This window comes from Bacillus rossius, chromosome 2 (genome assembly GCF_032445375.1).
Source record: "Bacillus rossius redtenbacheri isolate Brsri chromosome 2, Brsri_v3, whole genome shotgun sequence".
In the NCBI taxonomy this organism is placed as follows: Eukaryota; Metazoa; Arthropoda; class Insecta; order Phasmatodea; family Bacillidae; genus Bacillus; species Bacillus rossius.
This window is the reverse complement of record NC_086331.1, coordinates 75282082-75308952: the sequence shown is the minus strand read 5'-3', so window position 1 is coordinate 75308952 and position 26871 is coordinate 75282082. Positions and strand designations below refer to the sequence as shown.

Below are 26871 nucleotides of genomic sequence, written 5' to 3'. Positions count from 1 at the left end.
AGGAAATATTATATACTACTTAAGACTTATTGAAATTTTTTTAATGAAAATTAAATCAAAGGGGTTGCAAGGTGGGAATAATGTTTCAACCATCAGAGAGTTGAAACTACGAGTTTCTTTATATTTCTGGTGCTTTAAAATATGTCTTTTGAAATTTAACAGGTTAGCTAATTATACCAACTATAAATTACATTGAGTGAAAAGTTATTGCAGTTGCATTCAGAATAATCTCTAGTGCTCGAATACTTCCGAATTCTAACCGCAGGATTCGAGGATTGGAACAACAATCTTGGCTTGCCCGTTCCTGCACTACAGGGGTGCCAATCGCAGAAGGTAAAGCGAAACAAAAGAGGAAATAGGAAGAGGGCGTGCGATGTGAAGGGCGTCGGAGGGGTGGAGGGCTGTTCACTCGTCACTTCAACGCATTATTTCGAACATTTGCACACGAACAACTGTCGGTCATCTACTTCGAGTGGCCGGTGCGATGCATGGATTGAACATAGATAATCAGTTCAGCACGGATATAGTGGAGAGCTCGGCTGAGAAGATGGGAATGCTTCTCCCTGACGACTCCCTTGTCGGGGAGAGCAACTCACATACGCATACCAGAATGAACATCTTAGAACCATATCATGCGGAGGACACTCCTCCCTTTAACAGGGAAGAGCTTACGGATGCAGTCAACAAGATGAAAAACAGAAAAGCCCCTGGTCACGATAAAATAACGTCAGAAATACTTAAGAGGGTCTACCCCAGGATTTCAGAACATCTATTGTAGTTATACAACTAATCCCTCGCTGAGGGAAAATTTCCGAAGACCTGGAAAAAGGGCATCCTTCGAGCCCTCTACAAAGGTGATGAGAAGGACCCGGCTAATGCGAAGTCATACCGGCCTCTCACACTACTGCCAGTCCTGGGGAAAGTCCTCGAAAAGTTAGTTAACAGGCGGCTCACCCACCACCTTGAGCAAGTGGGGGGACTGCACATCTGTCAGTACGGCTTTCGATCTGGTGTTGGAACGGAAACCGCTCTGCATGACCTCCTCAGCAGTGTGGAGCGATGTACGGAAAAATACCAGATGGGGATATTCCTGGACATCGCCAGTGTCTTTGACACAGCGTGGTGGCCAGGGATCCTCAGCCGGCTGAGAGAGCTGGAGTGTCCTCAGAACCTCTACTCCTTGTTGTGTGACTACTTTCGCAACCGCATAGCTGTGGTGGAATTGTGGAATGCGGAAGTAGAAAAGACTTTGTCAAAGGGCTGCCCCCAGGGCTCCGTGCTTGGACCCTTGTTGTGTAACATACTGTTCGATGGATTCCTCCGGATCCGGCTGCCTGAGGGTTGCGAGATCTTTGGGTATGCTGATGATGGACTTATTCTCGTTTCAGGTGGTTCCAGGGCTGCTCTTGAGTGGCGATGTAATGAGATATTGGGGCAGATTTCATCCTGGGCCGACTCGGTGAAACTTCGGTTCTCATCGGGAAAGTCCAGATGCATGATGCTAAAGGGCAAGTTTAGCGGAGCCTGGGCTCACTACCCACATGTGAGCCTGGAGGGTGAGCGCCTGAAATTTACCACCACTCATAAGTATCTGGGAGTCTTACTGGATGATCGGCTCTTATTTGCTAAGCATTTGGAGTACGTTTCCCAAAAGGCTGTGGTGATGTTTCATCGCCTCCGAGGATTGTCCCCGACCAACCGGGGTCTATCGTCGCCTACGCTGGCATGTCTGTACAGGGGGGTGTTCATCCCAATCATGACTTATGGCGCAGTCGCATGGTGGCATCGTTCAGGATTAGTACACATGAGGAGGAAACTGCAGTCGGCGCAGCGTGCTGCCCTTATTGCGTTTACCGGGGCCTACCGTACTGTATCCAATGACGCTCTGCAGGTTATCGCTGGGGCGATCCCACTGGATCTGCTCGTGGCTGAAAAAGGGCAGCTTGCTGCCCTGAAAGCTGCGGGCACCCTCAGGCCAGAGGACCATATAAGGCTCAGGGAAGTGACCATGGGGCAGTGGCAGCGCAAATGGGAAGCTAGTGAAAAAGGTAGGCATACCTATGAGATCTTCCCGAATGTACAAGATCGGCTTCAGTGCAAGCATATAGAACTGACGCGAGCCACGGTTCAACTTCTTACTGGGCATGGTAACTTCAAGGCCAAACTACACCAATTTGGTCTAGCAGAGAATCCGCTGTGTGGGCACTGCCACACAGTGGATGATGTCAGACATGTACTGCATAACTGTGAAAAAGTTGAGGATCTTCGTGAACAGCTGAAGTTCCACCTGGGTCTGATTGGGTGTGACTACGACCTTGCAAATGTGGTGGCGCGGAGAGAGAGCTGGGTTCTCTTCCGTGAATTTGCTCGGAGAGTCATAGCGAGACTTCAAGTGGCAGACGAAACCGAGCCACTGGCTCCGTGAGCAGTTCTTCCTTGCAGCTGTTAGCGGAGTAGTATTCAACTACTACACAGATACTTGGCATATGTATTCCTGGATAAGGCACGCACCAGGATCAATTGACTAACTACTGGTTAGTCAGGGCCCTTATGGGGGACCTGGCCCCAGTGGATAGTCCTTAATTATGGAAATACCTGGATGACTGATGGGTAGCAGTGTGCTGAAGCATGTCCGGCAATTTGTATAAGGGTATATAATGGATATATAATCAATATAAAAGAATATAATCAATATATAATGTACATGTAGTGGACACATTATCAATATATAATGGCATGTAAAGGACATATAGTAGATGTATATATATATATAACTCATGGTGTTGGTTTTGCTGGACTGTGAAAGCACCTGACTAGAACCCTTATCTGCATTTAGCCCCATGTGGGGATTTCAGTCTACAGGTTCCTATGAAGCCACTATGGGTACCGTAGTGGTGGAGGGGACATGTTTTCTGGATCTGGTAGCTTCAGTAGGAAGGGGCTCTGGACTATACAGATCTGTAAGCAGACTCCCAATCTACCCTTAAAGGGCGCACATTTGGGAGGGGCGGAAGGCGGGTGCGTTGGCCTTCGGGCCTCCGAAAACATGTCGGTCATCTACTATTCAAGCAAGATTTGTTTCTATGTAACTGTAAAACGTTTCTTGCAGAAAAGTATTGTTTTAATATTAATATGTTGAGTGAAGAAAAAAATTGGAACGGGGTAACTAGTTATATGTAAAACCCTCCCCCCAGGATTAATTACGGCTGGAGGTGGCGTCATTTTCCCCATTTTGTTACAAAAAAAAAAAGGTCCTCTCATAAATGGTTGGAGTTAACCCAAAAAAAGCTGAGTTCGCTCTGAATAAGCTTTATTCTATGGTAATTTCCAAGAACTTTACTGTTTACCATGTCTTATATAAACCATCTAGAGCTTCAGTTTACTAGCCGTATAACAAGTCGTTTAAGATATTGAAATTTTAGGTACTCCGATAGGTCTGCACTAAGTATTTTGGAATTTGGCACATTTCACATCAAAGATCTCAAGGATAGGATGTTAGGAATAATATTTTCAGACGATATGTTAATTTTTTTTAAATAATATAATTTCGGTTTCTGTAAGTAGTGAATTAGTTAAGTAAAATTAAACGTCACTAAAACAATCTTAATGAGCATCTAAGCATTGTGGTATCGAGAACGACACTTCAAGATCGACACATTGTGGTCGACACAGAGAGCGACACCTCGAGCTCGAATATGTCAAGGCTTACACGTTGAGACCAATAGATACGTCGAGAACGTTAGGATATCTATGAGGTGGACACGCCGCACTTAGGTACATCGACACGTGAATGATCGTGACTATTGACTTCACTTCCCGGGAGTCGCACAGTCCTAACGACGATGGGTCAAACAGCGTCAGGCGTGGACGTGCCTTTCATGCCAAGTAAGCTGCCAAAGTTTTATGTCGCTCCGGGAATTCACAGCGAACGAAACACTAAATTAACAGAACCGTGGGTGTCATTGATGAGAAAACTTTATACTTCGGTTCTTCTTTGTGACAATTTATTAAATTCTTGTTGTCGCGTAGTTAAAATTTTTCAAAATATAAATTTTTTTTGTTTCTTTTCTCACTCTGATACTTAGCTTAGGTTGGGCGCAGGTTGGGTCACTTTTAAGCTGCTATGTGGGTCTCTGCTGAGCTGGAGAAAATGTAGTGTTGCGTTATGTTTGCCTCGGTACTTGACGTGACTGTGTCTTGGTGTGGCCAGGTGATGACGCGTAATGTCGCAAGCTTGGTTAATCTGGTGCAAGCAGAGTTTTTTTTTTTAACATCTGAGGGATGCTTCTGTTTGCCCTGCGCACCCGTAACACGCAGGCGACAGTCTTCACGGGAGAGTGTTGGCGTGCCATTGTTTGAACTATGTAAGCTCGGTGGCAGTGGCAGTGCGAACACCGCTCGGCCAGTTACGTGTTGTGTAAACCGGGTTGTTTTTTAAACGGTCGCTAATTTTTCCATCAGAAAATTTTTCCCTTGTTTATTTGGGGACGAGAGGATTATTTGAAAGCGGTTGGGAGAAAGCCTCAGAGCTTCTGTTTATCTTGGAAATTGTCATCCTGCCCGGCAACGAGGTTGTGCGTGAGCGCACACTTATAAAGTTATAAGACGGCGTGACGGTATTGTGCTTTTGAAACCAAAACTTTAATAGTTAACACGCCTCGGGATGTGTGTGTTGAAAAGATAAAAATAAAATTCTATAGTACCTAATTTAAAGACATTGGCCATAGGGAGGTAGAAGTAAACTTAAAAAATGGATGATTAAACATTTGTGAAATATGACCGTCGAAGACAATTTTTTTGTCTTTTAATGAAAGTATCTGGTAATTTACTAATAAAATTTATAAATGATTGTTTGGGGATGAACCTAAGTATAATACCAATTTTTATTTTTATTTTATTTGAAAAACAAACTTTTGGGAAATAAATGAAAACGTGCGCTGTCAAGATCTTGGTAATCGACAAGATAAAGAATTTGAAAAAGTTACGTTGGTTGGATATGTTAGGATTATAGTGATGTTAAAGTATTTTTTAATTCTTTCTTGCTAGGTTAAGTCTTTTCAATCGAAGTACTTGTGGACTTGTTGTACTGCGCAACGTGACGTCGATCATAGTCAGGTAGTGGAATTAGATACCTTATCTAAAAAGGATCTTGAAAATGCAATTAAGTTTATTAAAACAATTCTTAGTCTGAACGATTGTGGTTTTTGACATCATAAAGTTAAATGGTACTTTTCTATTTATTCTTTTTAATTATTATTTATTTCCAATTATAAATATGCTATTCATTTAGGAATGTAATTTTTTGATTTTAATAAGAAGAGTGTAAAAGAAATGAAATCTTCAATTTAAGGAAAAATTTTCTTTGTATATGACTCGTAATAACGTTCTTTGAATAAAATATGTACATTTGAATTAATACGAGAGTTATTTATTTTTCAGCATTCAGCCCTCCAATCCCTGTGTAAGGATTCAGACAGCTATTTTCTTGATACTGTAAAGCAGTTATCGGATAAATAAACTATTTTCCAGAAGCAAGTCAAAATGATGCTACCTCATCGCTAATCTAACCAAAAATAATATTATTAAAAGAAAAATTCATCAGGTCAAAAGAGTATTGTTTGAAATTAATAATTTGTGAGACTTAATGCGCAACTAGACACAATAATATCAAAATTGCTTAAAATTTTCAATGCCGCAAGATAAAAAATAGTGAGCAGTGCATGGAAGAAATGAGACTTTACTCAAAAGCTAAAAATAGTTAAAATAACGCATGGACACAAAAAATACTTTTCTTCAATAAAACACGCATAGGAGCGTAAAAATACCCGGACTGGTGAGAGAGGAAGGGAAATGTGAAGACCACATAGCCTATTATAGGGTTTTCCCCGCCGTGAAATTATATTAAATTTTAAAAATAAAATATGTAAACAACCTGTACATAATAATGTGTTTCTTTACATCATAATGTATTTTTAAAGAAAGCGACAACTGTTAATTGTATAGTTTTTTTCTAATAGGGTGGCGTATAAAGGGGGAACACCAGCTAACATAACTATCCTTAATGACGCTATCAACGTTCCAATCTTATTACCTAGCAAGCTTACACAACACAGCGTCTGGCAATTAACTGTTTTGAGAGGATAACGCAAGCTGCATCAGACAGGCCTGCCTCCTCGAACCGTTAGAGTGAACTAATTAACAAAGTGATATGATGCTTGCACCTACTTACTACCTAACTAAACTTTGGCTCTAGTTCGAGATTAAATCAATTGATTACCTAACCCGTTTCATTACAATAGTTAATATCACACCGCATGAAACTATAGCTCAAGCAATAGTGATTTATGGAGACATGATAATTCGCTTTGTTACTTGAAAACACGCTTGAATTCATACCATTATTACACATTTGAACGAATTGTTGTCATTGGAGAATGGGTAATTTAACACGTCACGAATTACCAGAACTAGAATTAGAAGACTAGCAATTTCTTGAATATCAACATCATTTTTTAATCATAAAATCCTAGCGAGACACAAAAATCGATGTATGAAGAAATAATAACATATTTTCTATTTTTATTTAAGACTTAACACCTCGTTCGGAGCGATGTTCTTTCTTAAAGCCAATACTATAACTTTTTTTTTGTAAATAGAACAGAAATATTCATGTAAACTTATTGATATTGAAAACTTGTACATTTACACGAAATTACTTTATCACTAAAAAATAGTGTTTGCAGTAATACTGGGTTCGGATTCTTACCCGGGCATTTATGCGTTGTTAGAGTTACTTGTAAACCGTTCCCTGAATTGCTTTCCACTATTAACTGCGCATGTATATAAGCTTGGTAAAACAAAAGAAAGTCAAACTTCTGAATATTCAATTATTTTTTCCATTGGTTAAAAAAATATGCTTAAATGAAACATAAAAATATATGAGATTGTGTGCCAATTTTCGTAAGTAATACTTAGTATTATCTAGAAAAGTGTATTTAAAATATTCAAATATAACCATAGCAATATGTTGTACAAATTTACATTAACTTTCTTTTATTATTACGACCAATTACTTAACAACTGGTTTCCAAAAAGGAATATTATATAAAAGTACAGAAATATTTCTTCTTTATACGTGTCCGAAGCAAGACTTTACCTCAACAACTTAATGCTCTACATAAAGAACGCTGGTCCCAAATCACCAATTCTGGCTCTTTCCAAAAACAATCACTCAGGTTGTGATGTCACATCGTTGTTGCATTGGCACAAGTCAAAAACTTACACTTATTATTCGTTCATCGTTTGTTGATGCACTACTGTTAAAATTTTTTCATGTTTGTATTGGTTTATATAAGCGTTGAATGCTGTATTTGCGTTGCACCTTACTAGTATGCAAATGGCAGTACTGGCACAGGGTTCAGGGTAAGAAAGGATATGGTCCGCTATCTGGGATTTTGACGTCACGTCGGCCACCTTGGATGACCTTCAAAATTTTTGAATTTTGCTAAAAATAAACATAAAGTTGACCAAATTTGCCAAAGATTCGTTAAAGCACACCAAAATTTACAGATTTGAGGGAAACAAATTTCGTCAAAAATTAGAAAAATTAAAAATTCCCTATTTCAAGGGAAAATTCCTTTTTGAGGAAATATTTCCTGTTTTATTTCCCAAAAAATACCAGAGGCTTCAAAAGTCCTTAAAGAGGGTTACATTCACCATTTACAAGCCTCCAGTGAGCTTTTGGAGGGAAGCTTTGACCTTGCTTGACCTTCACCTCAGCCAACCATTTTTGATTACGTCACCGTTGCAATCTTAGTTATGGCTGCCATATTGAAAATTCACAAATACTTACCAAATTAAATTGATAAAAATTAAACTAATCATAACAAATTAATTACAATTTTAATGCAATTTTAAAAAAGTACAAACTTCATGGAATTTCGGTTTGAACCCGGTAAGGACAAAAAAAGGACGACCAATACATCTTCCACGGAGGCTAACAACAGACTAACCCCACACCACTAATCCCAAGGTTGATACTACGTCAACCAGTATGACATCATGGCAACCGTTTGGTTGAAATACTGTAATTATTAAACTAGAAATTCGGAAATAATTACAATTTACAAAAATAGCAATAATTGATTTACTGACCGATTCGATGGATACCTGTCCTCTATTCAATTCTTACTTGGTGGAAAATAATTAATTGTACACCAAAATTATTAATTCAATTAAATATGGTGAAAGTTCCTAAAGGGGGCTTAAATGCTTTACCTGCCAGCCTCCAGTAAACCGATGATGACATATTGACCGCCTTCTTGAAATTCTGTGATAATTTAGCTAAAATTTCGGAAACATTTCAAAAATTATTTGAAATATCGCTTATTAACATATTGATTGATTCGATCGATTCAAGTCCACGGTTTGATACCAGGGAGTACTGAGTTAATTAAAATGATTAATTATATATTAAACAGTCTAAGGCCCTGGATATAATATCTAAAAAAAATCAATATCACATGAAATAGCAGGACTGTGAAGAAAAATTATAGCCAGACACAAAGTGCTTATCTCTCATGTAGTAAGGACCATGTGTTCGATACCTACCACAAGTATAGAAGCAACTTAAAAATATGTTTCTGAATAGTGTAGGAAATCGTGTATATATATATATACCTACACATAAAATTAAGAAAAGTCACGTACCTTTACCCTGCATACCTAAATTCAAGCGTGTTAACCAGAAAGTTTTGAAAAAAAAATTCTCAAGGCTAGAGGCAGAGGCTGGAAGAACGAGACTCGTCTGTCGCTGCGGGCAGGAAGAATTTGAATTCCCGCGCGTGGGGAGATATTTGCAACGTTGCACATCCAGGCTCCGTTCGTTACCTCTTCGACACCTCCGTACTCGTTCCCTGTTCTGTGGCCGTCCCCGCTGGAGATGGGACAAGTCCGTTTTGCAGAATAACATATGATGTCTAACCACTCGTCGTTGGTTAAGTCCAGCTGAATTTTCACCGGCCCTTCGTCTGGCAGCGTGACGTTGCGCGGTAGCGATTCAGGCTGCAGTCGGTGCGGTGTGAAGCCTGCTCTGTCGTGCTGGTCGGTCGATTCTCTTCCATCTCTGCGCTGTGGCTTGCTGGGGTCCCCTATTTACAGCCGCAAGCCTGGTAACGTACATTTATTTCCAGAATGCTCTATGCAGTAGTCACCACTTGGTCACGGGTGATGACGTCATGGCCGGCGCAGTGGAGACGAGCTCGCGCGGCGATGGTAGAAGTAGCGGGTGGCCGGCCAACTGGAGACAATTACAGGCGGGTAGCCTGCCACCAGGCGGCAAGCAGCGTGGCTAGCCTGCCTCCAAGCGACAATACTCGACGCACACATATGTCGCTTACACAAACATTTGTTGATATGTTTCATACATAATACATTTTTATCAATTTTGTTTTTATATTGTTTAAAAAATTCTGTTATTTCGACCCAGATGTAAAGATGTTCAAGATGCCACCCACGCCATAATGTCATTCAAGATGATGGAAAGTTACAGAATCCAATATTATGGAATGTTCTGGAAAACACGCTGGCAGAATTACAAATTATGGGGTGCTCTAGAATACAAGAAGGTGGAATTCAAGATGGCAGCTGGGGCCATGCTAGGGTTAAGGTGTATGTCAAAGGTCAAGGTCAAGGACGTCAAGGACGTCATACAAGATGTCAGTCGTGGCATCATGCAAGACGGCGTATCCATTAATCGCAATCCACACCCTGGTCTCTAAGCCAGTACCAATTTCTACATAGGTACTGTTTATTCACACCTAGCTAATGAAGTTTTTTCATTCGATAGTTGGCTTACCTTTCAAACATTACATAACCAATTTCGAACACATAGAACGAGAGTCTTCAAACTGACAAACATACAGAATGGGAATTACCTGGTTTAGTTTACGAATACATACTAAGTATAATGGGTATTGAAAGCATATAGACCAAAAATTTTCTATTTATAGAACCAACACCAAAGAATAATTTGTATTCTTCATCGGTCATATCATATCATTGTTTAAAGAAGTTCCAATTGCTCCAATTTTTCAACTAGTTTTTTTAATGCTGTCTATTTATACAATGGCTTTAATTGCTCCAAGTGTTTCCAAATGACTTTGGCTCCAACAAGCTTCAACTATTCCAACTAGTCATTCTAACAGTGCTCTCTCTAGCTGTAATTACTCCAGTTGTATTATACAATACATCCATTTGCCTACAATTACTCAATTGGCTCAAACTAACTATAATGTCTCCAGCCAGTTGCAATACCGCTAATTGGCTACAGTGGCTCCCATTTCTCCAAATGGTACAAATCAACTTTGGCTTCAACTACCTCCTATGGCTCCAAACGGCTAGTCGAACATTGCTTCAGCTAGTTCCAATTTCTCCAGTCGCATTTGGTTCCAACTGGTTCCAATGGCTTCAGCTGACTACAATTGCTCTAATAACTTCAATTTCTCCATTGGCTTCAAATAGCTCGAATTCTTACAACTATTTTAGCTGGGTTTAATTCCACCAATTGGCTACTAATAACTTTAGTTGCTCCAACTGGATTCCGACTTTGTCTCCAACTAGCTTCAATGTAACCCACTGGCTCCAATTGTTCCAAAGGTTCAAACCAACTTCAGTGCCTCCAAATAACTCCAATTTCCTTAATTGGTTCCAATCGAATATAACTACAAGAACTTTTAAATACCTCAAAGTTCCAATTGCTCATACAGGTACCAATTGCATTTGGCTACAATTGGTTCCAGGTCAATGCATGCTTAAATTGGCTCCGATGGTTCTATTGGCTCCAACTAGCTTCAATCGCTTCAGTGGCGCCAACTAGTTCCAATGGCTCGAAGAGAAGAGCTTCCACATTACTATTTACTTTGTTTGTTATTGACAACAGTTTTTTAAAACCTTTGTCTAAAAGTTAGATTATGAGAGATAAATAATATTTTTTTAAAAATTCAAAAATATGATTTTTTTTTAAATTTTAATGCGCATGCAGGTTATGTAAGTCAATCATTGTATGTAGCCTGCATACTTTAGTTTATGAAGTATAGAACATGTTTCTTTGGTAATAGTTAAGATTTCGTCATTTTGTGAAGCAAGTAGAGGTTAACATGTGTACTAATATTTGTGAATCTTTCCGCGATGTGGAATCTGATCAATCTCTTTAGATGATTTTTGTAACTTTACCAAATTTATTTTTGATAATATACATTTTTAATACACTAATCATAATGGCATCGATGGCTTGCTGTTGACTACTTGAGGGAATTTAAGCTGTTTTTGAGACATTGAAATAAATCAAAAATAAATATTTTGAAGTAAAAATTATATTTGACATTGAAAAAAGACTGAATCGAGGATGATTATCGATAACATCAATCAATTTATTTAAAAAATGTTTACTTTTATTATTTATTCCAGGATTTTCGGATAAATTTTAAATAATTCCAAGATGTCAACAAAGATGGCTGACAACATGAAGCACTATATGATGCCTGACATCATGGTAATTGGTATTATTGCGCTCTATCGGAAAACAAAAAATCCAATCTAAAACTTGGCCACTCTATCAGATGACAAGAGAATTCAACATAGTAGCATCCATTACGACTGTCGTGACATCACACAAGTGGGAGTAATATATGCCTTAGTTTTAATGCTGGTGGTTATTCTGCTGTTATTCTTCATGGAGGCAGGATATTTTAACATATTAATTTTAAATTCTTACACCGAGAAACAAAACTATTACCGCCAAAACAAATTATGTGTTTATAATGTAATTTGTTTATATGTTTAATTTATTTGTATTTATTAAGTTTGATAAAAATATATTGAACTCATCTGATTTGAATAAACGACTTCGGATTAAGTGACATTAGGGATTTTCCAATAATCTTTATTACATTTAAAACATTTATTTTATTTTATTTTCAGAATAATTTAGGTGATTTTTTATTTTAATTGTTAATTTTTATTGCATTTACCTCCATGGGTTCGAAAAAGAGATTTCGAGCCCAAATACATAAGTCCCCTCTCCCCTGCTTGGTGTCTTACTGGTGGCAGGTAGAGGGGAAACATTAAGGTAGTTTGGGGACATTTAAAACCACCGACATTTTTAGGAGCCTAAATGGCTAATTTTTTCTCAAACAGGAAATTTTCCTCTAAAATAAGAAATTATATTTGGTTTTGTGGAATTTTTATGGTCATGGTTATCCAAGATGGCCGTTGTGACAACACAATAAAAATGGCGGACCTCAATCGTCGTATCGGCACTAGAGCCGGGAGGAAGCAAGGTCTACTACTTTGAGCATTTCTCAATTTTCAATTATGCTTTCCTCGAATCAAAATGAAATATTAAAACTCGCTATTGGGCATAGGATCGTTTATTTCTTAGTATGTGAATATTCCTTACAAATTATTTATTGAGTTTCATCGTAGGCTGGATGTCTTCGGCATATACAACAAATAATCTATCGCGAATAAGCACGTTGTCGAAACGTGTTTCATATATTCAAAAATAACCATAGCCGTGGGTTCTGCAGAGTTACAATATTTTTCTTGTAGCATTAAAAACTATTTATTGGCAACTAGTTTCCAAATGAATCTTTTGTAAAAGTAGAGATAATTATTTTCTGTGTAATTAAGTTCCGCCAAATATCCAACAATTTATGTTTTCTTTAGCTGCAAACTCTCAGCACATCGTGTGACGTAACATTCTCTTGAACTTTTTCACTACGGAATTTTTTGACAAAAATAAACAAGGAATTATGAGTGATTCCGTAACTATAAATAAAATTTTGAAAGTCGCCTTGTGGAATTCTTGGCCGAGAGATGTTTCCGGGTCGTCCAGCCTCTCAGGCGCGCAAGACTGCACGTGTGCCTGAAAACAGAAACCTGTGATATATTTGCCTCGATCGAATCAGATGCCCGAAAAATACGTATACATGCATCCTCATATTATTATTAAAATTCTTGTTTGTCATAAAGTTAAATATCGGCTAGGTTTTATCTTTTAAACAAAAAAGAAATTGAGAGTTAATGCTTTATTTTTTTTCGGGAGGGTATAATTTATATCGTTCATGTAATCACTACTATAATGAAAAATTGTTTGGGTTGGGTTAGGAACCTTAAAACACTCTAAAATCGTGAAAATATCTAAGTTATCACAAAATGGTGTTTTTAAAATTTATTATTAGAAACCTTAATAAACATAAGTTTATTTTTAGGCAAGATCCGGGTGTGTTTCAGGCCAAATCATATACGTTTAGTCATGCTGGTATTGACCATGCAGAAAGAGCGTCGCTTGCATCGTGTGCTTGTTCATGGATTAGCCATCCATGGCAACTATTGAAGGCATGAGTAACTCTAAATTAGAAAAACTTACTTAAAACTATCCCAAGTTGGGCCCAGGTAAAACCTGCATAGACACAGGGAAAACTCTGGGCACAACCATGAAGTGTGCAGTTTGCATGCATTAAGTGTAGGATAATACTGGAGACAGAGGTCTTTCTGAATGATGAGTTGGTTGGGGCATAAAATAGTCTAAAATGCAGGGATTAGGGCACTTGGACACTAGGTCCACTTTCGTTCTTTATTTCACTTCAGTATTCTAATAACCCGGGACGCTAGAGCCCCTGGTGGTGAGTGACTACACTAACCATCCACCCAGCTTCCAGCAGAATACAAAACCAAAGAAGGAAGAAAACAAACAAACTTACAAACTAGGCACTTGGTTATTACATGTTATAATGCACGTACGCCCTGAACAGGTTACCTCCTTGACCTGTCGCCACTCGGAGTCGGTTAAACTTTTTTTTTACACGAGTGAGCGGCAAACTTCCGATATGTTCGGGACTGATCGGGGTCATTTAATATCAGGCTTTCCGTCGTCGGGTATCGTCTCTCGGGGTGTACGCATCTCTCCTGCAGGCTGCTGGCCGGGATGTGACCTGCGACATTTTGGGTTACTGAAAGCTGGCAGTGCGTGGGTTATTTGTGGGCTAACTGGGGGCGACTTAGCAGTGCCATCTGCTATCGACCGCGTCCCGCTGGTGGCGGATACGGGAATCCCAGCACGAGAGTGGCAATCTCGCTGGAGTGACTGTGAATAACCAATATCAGTCCGTGGACTACTGGCCGGAATGGCGGGGTCGTTACTCTGGCAATCGGCGGTGAAAGGCAGCCCGTATGAAGATCGGTGCGCAGCAGGAAGCAGTTTCGTCGGCGAAGGCAACGCAGGGGATCTCTAAGTGCACAAGATGCGAAGTGTAGCGAACTGCGGGCTGGAAATTGCGGGGCTGCGGAATGCTGCGCGCACAACGGAAACGAACAGCTTCAGGGGACTTTGGCTGGGGCTACTGTCTGGCTGGCAGTAGTAGACCCGAGCGGCGTGCTACTAACCGACTCGAGGAGTTTGGGCAGCGAGGCTTCACGAGAACTTCTCTCCACCCTGGCTTGAAATGTACACTGCTGTTAAATGGCAGAAGGAAGACGACAATGGAGCATCGCTTCGCTGCCTGGATCCTCGTGCGCCCGCAGTTCGAGCCGGTTTAGTCGATCGTCTGCCCACCGCCGAGAGCACTTATGCTCTTGGCCATCGAGCCAGGCCTTAGCTGCCGGCGAATCAGTTGGTCTACCCGCTTGCAGGGCTTGCCTTGCCACCTCCTGACACTGTAAATATTGCTAGTACCGAGGCTGTCCTACTGGCCTAGCCGCGGCTCCGGCGCTATGGGAAGGGAATATTTACAGCACCCCAATTTTTTTACAGGTACCTAGCTGACTGGGCAGCTTGGGGAGGTCGACGAGTGTAGTCGCCCGCTCCTGGGGGTGCATGTTCCCCTGGTAAATATAACCCAGATGATCCCAACAAATTATTGTGGGCCAAAGGTCCAAGCGCCCAACTCCTGCATGTTAGGAATTTTTCATCTCCACCCAACTCTTCTCACCTGGACCTTTTTCCCATAATCCAGTAGTGTTATTGCTTACTTTAATGCATGTTAATTGATTTCCGCATGACCCGGATCAGCGTTTTCCCAGTGTTTATGCAGGTTTTCCCTGGGAAACATTAGCTAGCTTTTGGCTAGGATGTAGAAGCGGTGTGAGTCATGGCGCCATTCGCTGCCATGGCTGACCTATAAGTCCCAGTAGCACATGATGCACGTGACCACTACCACATGGTTTAAACCCAGCATGTTAATGTGTATAGGCTTCGGCCTGAGACATGCTTAGGTCCTCCCATAAACTGGATCCCTCCCAAACACACTTAAGATTATCTTTGGCTAGGAATAATATCGCTTGTTGTCCAGACGCGGCGGGATCTCGGCGAAATGCACATGTCCGCTCCGCCGAGCGGCTCACCAGAGAGAGAGAGCGCATCACACGTCCTGCAAGCCAGTCTGGACGTGTTGCTCCACTGGTTCGGAAGTCTTGCGAGTCACGGTGTCATGTTGTCAAATTCAGCCTTGTGTAATTCGCTAGTCGCCTTACGTTTGTCTAAAATTTTGTTTTGGACACAGAAAATTTTTCTATCACAATTCAAGCAAAAAATTAACTTCTATCATAGTTCCAAATAATGTTTTCCTTACATCAAAATTAGTTTTCAGTTACTTACGATTTCATTGATTTCCATTATCATAATGTTTAATTACTAAGAAAAGAATATTAACTATAATTTGTTTGAACTATTACAAAGTTATTGGACCATATTTTCTTAAAAATTAATTGTATTTTATCTAACGGTTTAAATTATTAGAGTTGCAATTAGCACTTGTAAATACCAACTTGTTATGCATTCCTTTGACAAACTCTTTAATTGTTCAGTACAATATTTAAAATCATTTATTTAAAGTTTTTATAAGTATTTTTATTTAATAATGTTCAGATTAACCTTAGTTTGATTAATATTTTTTGAACATTTACGGGTTGTGATCAAAAATTACGATGAATAGTTTCATTACAAAAAAATTAATAAGTTTTCATACAATTTTAACTAATCTTCTTCTAAATACTCTCCTTGGCTAGCGATGATCACCTATTCGAATGGTGATTACATGATTGGAAGCATTTCTGGAAGGTTTTTCGGAAGGACCTTCTTCTGCTCCTTAGTGGCCCTCTCAATGTCGGGAATCGTGTCAAAACGTTGTCAATTTAGCACGACCCATTTTTCTGGTCTCCGTTTCACAAACAAAATTTATTGTTAATGCGCGTTGTTCGAAATCCATGAATAGAGATACCCGACTCCGGGTACGTAAATATCGCGCATTAATTTTGTCGTTAAGTTCGAATGCAAACCTTCACACTCTCTCACTGTGTTCATGACATGAACGCAGATAATTGGACACGCCCTTCTACGACCGTGAGAAAACGATGGCCAGCTAGGAGCGAAAAAGATAGCGCCAATCACAGGGATAATAATTTTCTCGCTAAGAAATCAACAATTGGGAAAGCAATTATTGGTTGGGCACACCTATGACTTTGAATTCCACCCCGAGGCTAGACGAATCCGCGTAAAGTCCGGATCTCTTTCCATGATGCGTGACAGATACGGTAAACACGACCTTACTCTTCTGGCTCTTGAAGCCGAATGACAAGTACCAACTTGTTCAGACTTGACACTGACTATCTCAAATTAAAAAAATATATATCATAATCTTACAGATAAAGGAAATTATTATTACCAAGGAAAGTATTTGTTTAATAATTTATTAGTTGTCTTTGTTATATACCAATTTCGAAACGAATAATTAACACGGCATTGAAAGAAATGAACCTCAAATTAAAATCGATATTATAATATCAATTACAGTATTTATTTATTAATATACACCTTATTCAAACAACTTTCAGTAATGAATCCGTATCACAAACTATGTATTAACACTACACGTAATTTGACTTAACCCATTTAAAATTATTTAATTTATATTTGTTAGAATACATTTATCATTTCACAACGAATTTAAAACGTATTAGAAAAGCCTCATGGCATTGTGTCACGCTGTTCAAGACAACTGTTAGCGGAACGAACGGTAAATAGCCGTGTCTTCTTTATCTTTCTGCCCTTCTCTTTTCAAACGCCATGAGAAACCTTTGAGCTCGCTGACAAGCTGCAGCACAAGCGCTGACTCTAGCTCGCACCGAAAAATTGAATGGCGTCCGCTTCTCCCTACATCATGTTAAATATTTCCGTCGCATTCACGAAATTACTCCCACCAAATGTCGTATACCGAGAGGTAAGATGTTACGCATAAAAAAAATCATTTCAGAATAACTGCGTAAGACGCATCTACTAGCGTGTATTTCGTCAAAAAATTTCTTGCCTGTAGTTTGTAGTTTAACTTTGTGGTTTATAATACTGATTTTGTTCAAACGATCGTTCATTTATCATGTAGAAAGTTTTAAAAGAAAATATTCAAAGTAAATATTATGCAAGTCTCAAATCATTTAGTACTCTGTAACTCCCGCATTGTATTCTAACTTTAAACACGCTTGTTACTCAGCAACTGTATGGACGACGTTTCTTTCGAGTGTTCGAAATCTTACAATATTTTAAAACATCTATTTTTGTTAAAACTTTTATATTGCTCAAAGTTTTCAATTTATTAAAACATTTCGATTGTTTCAAAGCATTAGATTTTTAAAACTTTTGGATTGTAAAAAACCTTTTGATTCTTTAAAACTTTTGATTGTTAAAAACCTTTCGATTGTTAAAAACTTTTGAATTGTTTACAACTTTTCGATTGTTATAAACCTTTTTGATTTTTTGAAACCTTTCGATAGTTTAAAAATTTTATGATTGTTTAAAACCTTAAGATTGTTTCAAACCTTTACATTATTTAAAACATTTTGAATGTTTAAAACTTTTCGATGCTTTCAAACTGACTGCAAAGTAGTTAACATGGCACAGGACACAGAATTGGGATCTTTCCCATTGATCGTGTGATCAAAGCAGCTGACAGCGGGCCGGTGAGCCTGCGATTACGCCATCTCAACAAGCAGTGCTACGTACCGCATTCCACGAGTAACGAGCAAGAAAGGAATGATATAGCGGGAGAAAAGGATTGGTAAAATTGAGAAAAGAGGATGGCTTTTTAATTACTTCACCATCTGTGTGAATGTCTGGATATACACTGTATAAAAGGTGATTATTTACATCGATGTATGTCTATTTTTACCCCCCCCCCCCCCCACCACCACAAAAAAAATGTTTGTGTAGTTTTACTATTGTGCTCAATTAAAAATTATATGAAAAGTATAAGACTACGACTGCTATGGTCGGATAAATATGCAATAGCTGTTGGTAAAATGTCACTCAGTTCTATATAGCTAACTTTGTATGTACATGCAAGTGTAAATTTACCACGAATACCAGCTATTCTTACTTCATCATTCAGTAAATTTACACTTATATTTAAAATTTTTGTTTAAACTACTTCAATTTTTTTTTGTCAGCTTTGAAAAAACAGTTAAAACTGTACAACGATATTAATCTTATATTAATTAAGTAAACACATTTTATAATTTGAGTGAACTAGTGGAGTGCCGAACCCACAAAAATATTATAACTGACTATTATAACAATTTTTTACCATCGCTAATAAATCTTAAAATAAAGGAACGACACTTTCTTTAAATAATGTAAATTAAATAGTATTTTGTCTAATTGAATAGGAAAATACATTTTTTTCAGTTCTTTAACCCTAAATTTTCTTTTACACATATTATGAACTTTTACAATGAATTAGGCATGTTTAAACCATACAATGAATGGACAAAAATGGGTCATTTATTAATTTAACAATTTACGTATTTAACATATTTTAAATATTACATATTAAAAATTTTACGAAGTAAAGACAACAAAAGTGTAGCTTATTTTGTTTTTTATTGAAATTAAAGTAGTATATTCTCGTATTTTTAGCAAACCCAGCAGCACAATTTGAATTTCTAGAAACATTTGTGTAAAATTACACAAACTCTAGGTACGAGTTTTCACCATTTTACGCATAATTTTTACTTTGTAGCTTCAACAAAGCATGTAGACAGGCGCAAGGGATTCACAAGTCGATAGTTGTTTAGTACCTATAATCGCGAACATGACCTCATCATGGCGTAAAGCAAAGAGACGTGCAAACAAAATCGAGTACCTAGGTAATAATTTGATGCCCCGCTGTAATGCATAACAATTTACATTTAAATCACGTTAGAATTGGATCATTGGTAATCTGAGACTTCTTGAAAGTCAAAAAACCAATAACCAAATTACAAGGTTGATACCACGTGACGCAATCAAACGCGATCTAGACAGAAGGCAGCAGCCGATCTCATCATTTGTCTGGGAAATAATATTCAAATTCTTTCCGCGAAACTTCCAACTCCTTTCCATCTTGTCGGTCATATAATCGCATTCCATTTGCGAGTCTTCACCATGGCGATAAGAAAATGTTTCAAAGTTTGGGAAAAATGAAATATGTGATGCATTTGTTATATATGTATATATGAATTTAACTGGGAAAAAACACGCAGTGCATACAAACGACCACAGCATCAAGTTTTGTATCAAAAATTAGGTATATTATACTTTAAAATATATTTAGTGTTTTTTTATAAATATTGTTACATGTGTGCTAGGAGGCAAGGCCGGGACGCGTGCCAGGTACCTGAGCGGGCCTTCCAGCGAGTCTGGCCCGTGGTCCCGTCATGCGCCGTCCATTGACGTAATGCATGCCACGCTTGCCTGGCCGGATAACAAGGATACTCGCTAACTCCTCCCCCCTCCACTCAACGCGCCTCATCCCGCCTCGGGCTATTATCACCTGTAGTGATCTGGGAATTCCGGGATTACAGATGCCGCCGCACGGAATGGCACGAATAAATCTCGCCATTCTCGATGTTTCGGTCGTCGTTTTGGCCCAGGATAACGTGACTCGTCATGGCCGCTCTTGACGGTTCAAGAAGGGCGCCACAGGCAACTAAGCAGCGACGCTGGCCTCCGCGGGAGTTCCGAGCGAGTTTTGAGTGTTTGGAGGGTTCTGCGAGTGAAGGGAAGTGATTTATCGGCGAAGAGGGTGAGATACCCCTTCGAGAGTGGCGCGAGACTATGTGGGTGGACAGGTACGAGGTAAATTGGTGATCGATCATTTTAAGTGCAATTATTTACTAGCAATGTAAATATTAGTAATTAATAAAAATTGTAATAAAATGTTATTGGGCTATCCCATATGAACCCAGTTCCCAAACAATAGGTCGCAACATTTTGGTGTCAGAAATGGGTAAGACTTAATTAAATAATGTACGAAAGTTAATAAAGAATAAAGAAAATTAATTAGAATGTAGATATTTTGTTTTAAAAAGACTGTTAGGAACTGTAGTTAGTTTTATTGTAGGTGTAGCAAAGTTAAAGTTAGTTCTCAGAAGTTTAGGTTAGCTCGTAGGTCAAATAAAATTGTAGATCGTAAGAAAGTAGTCATAGTGACAGACTGGTCCTGAATGTGGACAAGAAAGATGGCTGCTGACGAGTTAAGAATGTAATGGCTTTCCTAGCCAAGTTAAAAAATGATATGAGTGCAATGAAAAGGGGCCAGGAGGAAATGAAAAAGGGACAAGCTGAAATGAGTTAAATGAAGAATAGCCAAGAACAAATAAAGAATAAAACTGATAATAGCCGAAAAGAAACGAAATTCAGCTTGTCCAGGACACTGCATGGCGTGTAGAAGCTGTAACCAAGGAGTGCCGACAGCTGAACAAAATACCTCTGCTGTTACGAACCTTAAGAGTTCCTCCGAGGATGTTAAGATACCGGGCACTTCCAGCGGTTACTCAAAATTCAAGCCACCCAACTTTATTTTCAATCTTCGTGGACTGTGTACAGAATACATTTTGAGGCAGCTGCAGAAGTAAATGGTTGGGGCGAAGAATAAAAGGCTACAGCACTTGTCTCCACTAGAGCTACTGCAGACATACCAGTCCCAGACTAGAAAGACTATGGAGTATTAGTAGAGGCCATTGAGCTGAAGTATAGTGACCGAAAAATGGGCGAGGTGCATAGAATGGTCCTAAAAACATGTTAACAACGATCTTCAGAAACACTCCAAGAATTTGAAGCCGACATTGAGCGACTCTTACACCTTGCCTACACAGAAGCACCAATAGAGTTCCGCCAGCAGCTAGCCACCAGTGTGTTTATAGATGGACTCACAGATTCGGAGGTTCAGCAAACTCTTCGTTTGGTCTGGCACAAAAAAAAGCTGCGAGGTTTTGGTACATACCCAGGAAATCGAGAAAGCACTCCTTGCCTCAAGAAACACAAGCATCAGGACAAAGAGAGCTGGACTGGAGCCCTACGATGAATCAAATGCCAGAAACACCACTAACTAATTAGATATTCTCAGGTCATTAAAGGAATTGTTAAATGACACACCAAATAACCAGGTCAGAAAAGCTAAAGGATGCCCGCGGTGCTTCGTCTACAATGAACCAGGACACATCCAGTGGGACTACCCAACATGCAGGAAGAAATCGCAACAAGGAGAGAAGCAGGAAGAACAACAGGGGAACGAGCAGTACCTGGTGTAAGGGGTGTCGCATGCCAGCTGTACACTGAAATGGTAGCCCCTAAGATTTTTCCTGTATCCGTACATATTAGATGCCATGACAGTTGTTGCTTAATGGATGGGACAATGACAGTCAGTGTTTACTTACCGTTGATAAAGGGGCATCGGCATCTAGTCTTCACAAATACACTAAGTAGGAAAAGTCTGAAGAGAACAGCTATTCCAAACAGACTCATAACAGCCACCGGAGACACTTCACCTGCGCATGGACCCCTGGATTTGGAGGTACAGATTTTAAATTGGAGATTCACACAAACCTTTCTTGTTGCTGATATCACTGATGAGGTATTTTTTATGAGTGGACAGCATGAACCGATACGGATTCGTTATTGACATGGAAGGTCAGGCAATTCTTATTAAAGATGAAGAGGTTGCCTTGTTTACCCCTGATCAATTGCAAGTTCCTGTAATAAAAGTGGAAGTTAGCTAATCTGTTTCAATTCCAGAAAACCATGAGCAGATAATAGCAGATAGGATAAGAGTAGACCGTAGGGTCAGCATATGCTACCTGATAGATCCAGATATGACACTAAGATTAAAGACACTCCTGATCTCCCGAAGCATTGCAAGGTTCGGCGAGGTAGTACCAGTCAGGGTGGCCAACTTCGATTCTCGAACAAGGGATCTTAAACAAAGAGACCCAATAGCTAGCTGCAAACCAGTCTCTTGGGTATACCAGTGTGAGTTTTCCTCGCCTATTAGATGTGATATGCAACCACTGAACCCAAATCTAGTATATCTACTAAGGTGATGAAAAAAATTATATAACAGATGGAGGACTAGAAGAAGTAACAGAATTTATTGTATGCAACCAGAATGTATTTTCCTTAGGGGATACTGACCTTGGGATAACAAGCCTGGTATACCATCATATCAACAAAGGTGATGCAGAGATAATCCGACAAGCACCATGGTGGCTGCCTCTGACAAAGCAGGAAGAAGCAGGGAAGTTGATATCGGCTATGATGGAGGGTGGTTTAATAGAATCATCAGCGAGCCCTTGGGTTTCCCCAGTCGTTTTAGTGACGAAGGAGGATGGTCAACTGAGTTTCTGTGTGGACTACTGGAATGTGAATGATATCACCAAAAAGGACAGCTACCCCTTCCCACGTATCGATGACACACTTGATACACTCTCTGGCAACAGATGGTTCTCTACACCGGCCTAAAAAGTGGTTACAGGCAAGTGGAACTGCACCCGAGTATAAAAAGAAGACTGCTTTCAAAACAGAGAGTGAGCTGTTCCAGTAAACTGTGATACCATTCGGGTTATGTAATGCTCCTGCCACTTTTGAGAGGTTTTTCTGCAAATATTGACTTGGAAAATATGCCTAGAATACCTGGACAACATAATTGTGTTGGGAAATAAAGTGAAAGAACATTAGGACCAGATGGAACCGACCTCAGTGTTTACTCGCAAATTGAGTATTCTTTCACTCTAGAAATATCATATGCATCACATTAATAAGAATTGTAAAAAAAATTAATTTATGATATTTTATTCTATGAACTCTGTATGTTGCAGCAATTCAGAGTCTTATGAGAATACTTCAGACTTAGTTGTGTTCACTTTGATTCACCAGGTCGTATACCACTGTTGAAACTCGGTGAGTGTGACTTGTAGCCGGTTTGTGGCTAGATGGGACCTGCTATACAGCACCATTTCTTCTGCATAGCAGCACAGCTTTACTAGGCGGTGTGCGGGGTGTGGCATGTCACTGACATATATATTGAAGAGTATAAGGCCTAAGATACTACCCTGTGACACTCCTGCTCTTATTTGTCATCTCTTCTGTGAGACGTACTAGCTGGTATACTGTCGAATGAGTACTGCGAAAGCCGAACTGTTCATTAGGCAGTAGGTTGTTATTGTGAAAGTGTCGATTGAGTCGATGTAGTAAAATACTCTCTGCAACTTTCGACACAGTACTTAATAACCTGATTGTTCTGTAGTTCTGGGGTAATGATTTATCTTTACGCGGCTTGTGGAAGACTATAACTTTAACTTACTTCAACTGGAGGGGGAAATATTTTGTCTGAGAATTGCATTTATGCATTCAGCTAAATATTTTAGGGCCTTGTCCGGGAGTTGTTTGAGAACGACAGCCTGTATGATGTCATTCCCAAGGGCTTTGTGTGGCTTCATTTTTCTGATAGCTCGCTTGACTTTCTGTGCTAGGGTTCCCAAGGGTTCGGAGACTGTGGGTTGTCGCAATTCTACACGAAGTTCGTGGTAAATTTGCGCTTTGAATTACCTGTCAGAAGGCTGCATGTTTGGCTGAAAGGCTATTTCCAAGACATCAGCGAAAGCTTGTGCCTTGTAGAGGGACTGGAAAGCTACGCCATTGTTTTTTTGGAGGAGCATGATTTTATCCGATTTGTTTAAAAGTCGCTTCGGCATTGTCCAAGCACTACAGTCGTGGAATTTGAGGCTTGAGAATTTCGCTTCCGACTGGATTCTTCGCCAGAGTGAAATTTCGTTCGATATTACTGTTTGTAGTTCGTTTATTCGGCGTTTCGTCTGATGCATACGACACCGTGTATATTTGCGCCGCAGTCTTTTTGAAGTGAAAATTTCTTTAGCCGCGTTGAGCGATTTTTGGTAGGGGCAAAACTTATTGTTTCGCGTCACCGACATGCTCGTGACGTGTTGCGCCAGACTGGCGACGCGCAGCGGCCTGTGTACAAGGGTAAAGTTTTGTGAGGTCGCATCACCGACATGCTGTAGTAGCAGTAAGTGATGTTAATTTGACCACGCGAATACATTGAATACATGACCTAGTTCTGAAATCACTGGTAAGTCATAGCTAGGTAATGAATTTTTACGTAATTTTTACATACCACTAACATATGTTGTGACTAAAAAATGATGGAAGGATAAATTATATGATGCTGACATCGTACTAATATAATACCCTAATCATTTTCTTACGTACATTTGACGTAGAAATGATGTCATATGACACATTTAAAAACAAAGTTTAAGTTTTCACTTCTGTTGAAAGTCTCCATGACTGGCTATTTTTTTTTTTTTGTGAAATCCAACTGCGGATGTACTCTGGCAGTTTGTCATGCGCTAACCTAGCCTCATTTTCTGGGATGAACTTGTGGCGGAATTTATGTTTTCGCTATTTTCTATGCTAATTTTGGCCATGCCAGGGAGATTTATCGTTAAATAGTTTTTAAAACGTTGCCAGTCCGTGTTCTTGTAATCCCTAATTTTACGCGGGGGTTTTGAGTCTAGAGTTGCGTCGTCGAAGATCAAGTGAAATGGGAAATGGTTCGACAACATGTCTTGTACAACCTCGAGTTCGAATCCCGTGTAGAGGGATATCTAGTATATCGGACCAGTTATTGGATCTGCTTAAGTCATGTGTAGGCTCGGATGGAGCATGAACATGATAGTTTTTATTTAGCTGGTGGGTATAAAGGAGCATACCATTCGCTGTGGCGCGCCTGCAGTTCCACTCTATGTGTTTCGCGTTTATGTCATCTACAGAGAGGAAGCTCGGGGCTGCCCCATACAGGGCATCCAGATCCGCCACACTGAGGGACCTACCTGGGGTCGCACACATTGATATTAGTTTTATTTGTTGGTGGTTCATAGTTAAATTTATTCCAATTGCTTCTAAATTTTGAAAGTCTGGGAGCTTGCAAGCAGAGTGCCTAACGCTGGTATGGACTGCCAGGTTGCCAGCTGGCTTAGGGGTCTTGTGTCCCATAGGGTTTCCCGTCGACTCTAAGGGATGAAGAGCGGATCTATGATGTGTCGGAGCTGTAGTCGGCTCTAGTATCTGAGTGATGCTCTCAGCAAGATTCAAAAAGGGTGTGTGATGCGAATATATAGCCTCTCCCGCTTACGGCAACCCATAGCCTTCTCGTGGCACCAGTGTTTAAACAAATATGGGAAATGCCGGGGGTGCCCACTCCTCAGACTTCCTCGGTATGTCGGAACAGGAATTCTGGTGGATTATTAAGCTGTGGGTGGGTGACTACGCCTTGCTCCTGCAGAAAGTCCACTGGGGGGTTTTGGACTCCCAAACCCTAGGTGGTGTCTCAAAGCATCGGATTCAACGTGAAGAATCCATGATGCATATGAAATAGCGAAGGGCGGTAGCGAGGCGGGGGTTGACTCCCAGTCCGGGCATCCGGGCTCTGGCAAGGCTGTAACCTTTGGGCGGTGGATCATCTAAGGGGTGGTAATTAAGGAAATCTTTGGTTTGGTGTTACCTTACCTACCCGGGCTCTGGCACAGCTGTAACCTTCGGACGGGAGATATGCTGATATTGAAGTACCCAAGGACATCCATGTCCGGATTCGGGGGTGCTCTGCCGCCATGAGGCTGCCCGGGAAAGCACTATACCTGAAGATGAAGGGTGCCATGGGACTGATCCTTTACTGTGATAATTCCCTGCTGAGATTTCCTCTAATTTCTCAGGATCAGGATTGGAGTAGGAAACATGGTGGTAGTGGTTCTCCTATGCTTGGAGAACACTCTGAGGGGTCCCCGCCCTGCTGACGAGTGGAAGTGTTGAGCTACTTAAGCTCGGGTACTAGCCTTCTGAGCTAGTAGAGGTTGGATAGGCCTCAGCTGGATCACAGATAACTGGGTGACCGAGGGGTCCCAGGGATGTGAGAGGTATGGTTCCATGTCGGTGCTACTCAGATCCCTAAGAGGGGGCTGGCTCTGTGGGAGGCCTGGGGGTTTACGGCGGAGATGGGGGCGGGTCGGTGGGGCCGAAGTTGGAATGGATCTCCTCAACCTCTCGACCTAGCCGGGCGCTCTCCAGTAACATACCGAGATTGTAAATGGCGAATCTATTTCCCTGTTCTTGGAACCCATGTTAGGCACTGGTAACAGTGTCTGACATGTAAAAGACCCATCTTTCTCCTAACCAAGACCACGCCCTAACGGTATTATATGCCTAGGGGAGTATCGATGTTTAATTGAGGTGTGAACCTAATGTACATGCCAAGTCTACTCCACTGCCTCTCGTGGTTTGGTCACGCCTGTAAATGACATAATTTATAATTGTTAATATGTCTGTCGGTGCTAAGTGCGTTTCGCTTATCGCAGCTATTTTTATTTTATGTTTATCCAGGTGGTTTATAAATTCCGGTAATTTATTTTTGATACCGAATGCATTCCAGAATAAAAGGGAATGTAAGTTAAGACTACTGGCATGGGTTGTGTTGCAACTTAGGGCCAAATTAG

At 40.1% G+C, this 26871-nt stretch overlaps 1 protein-coding gene across 1 annotated transcript in view; it reads left to right on the top strand.

Annotated features, from left to right (window-relative positions):
• The window catches only part of LOC134528907 (protein sidekick-2-like), a 495973-nt gene that overhangs the window by 36260 nt on the left and 432842 nt on the right, over positions 1–26871 (top strand). The window lies entirely within an intron of this gene.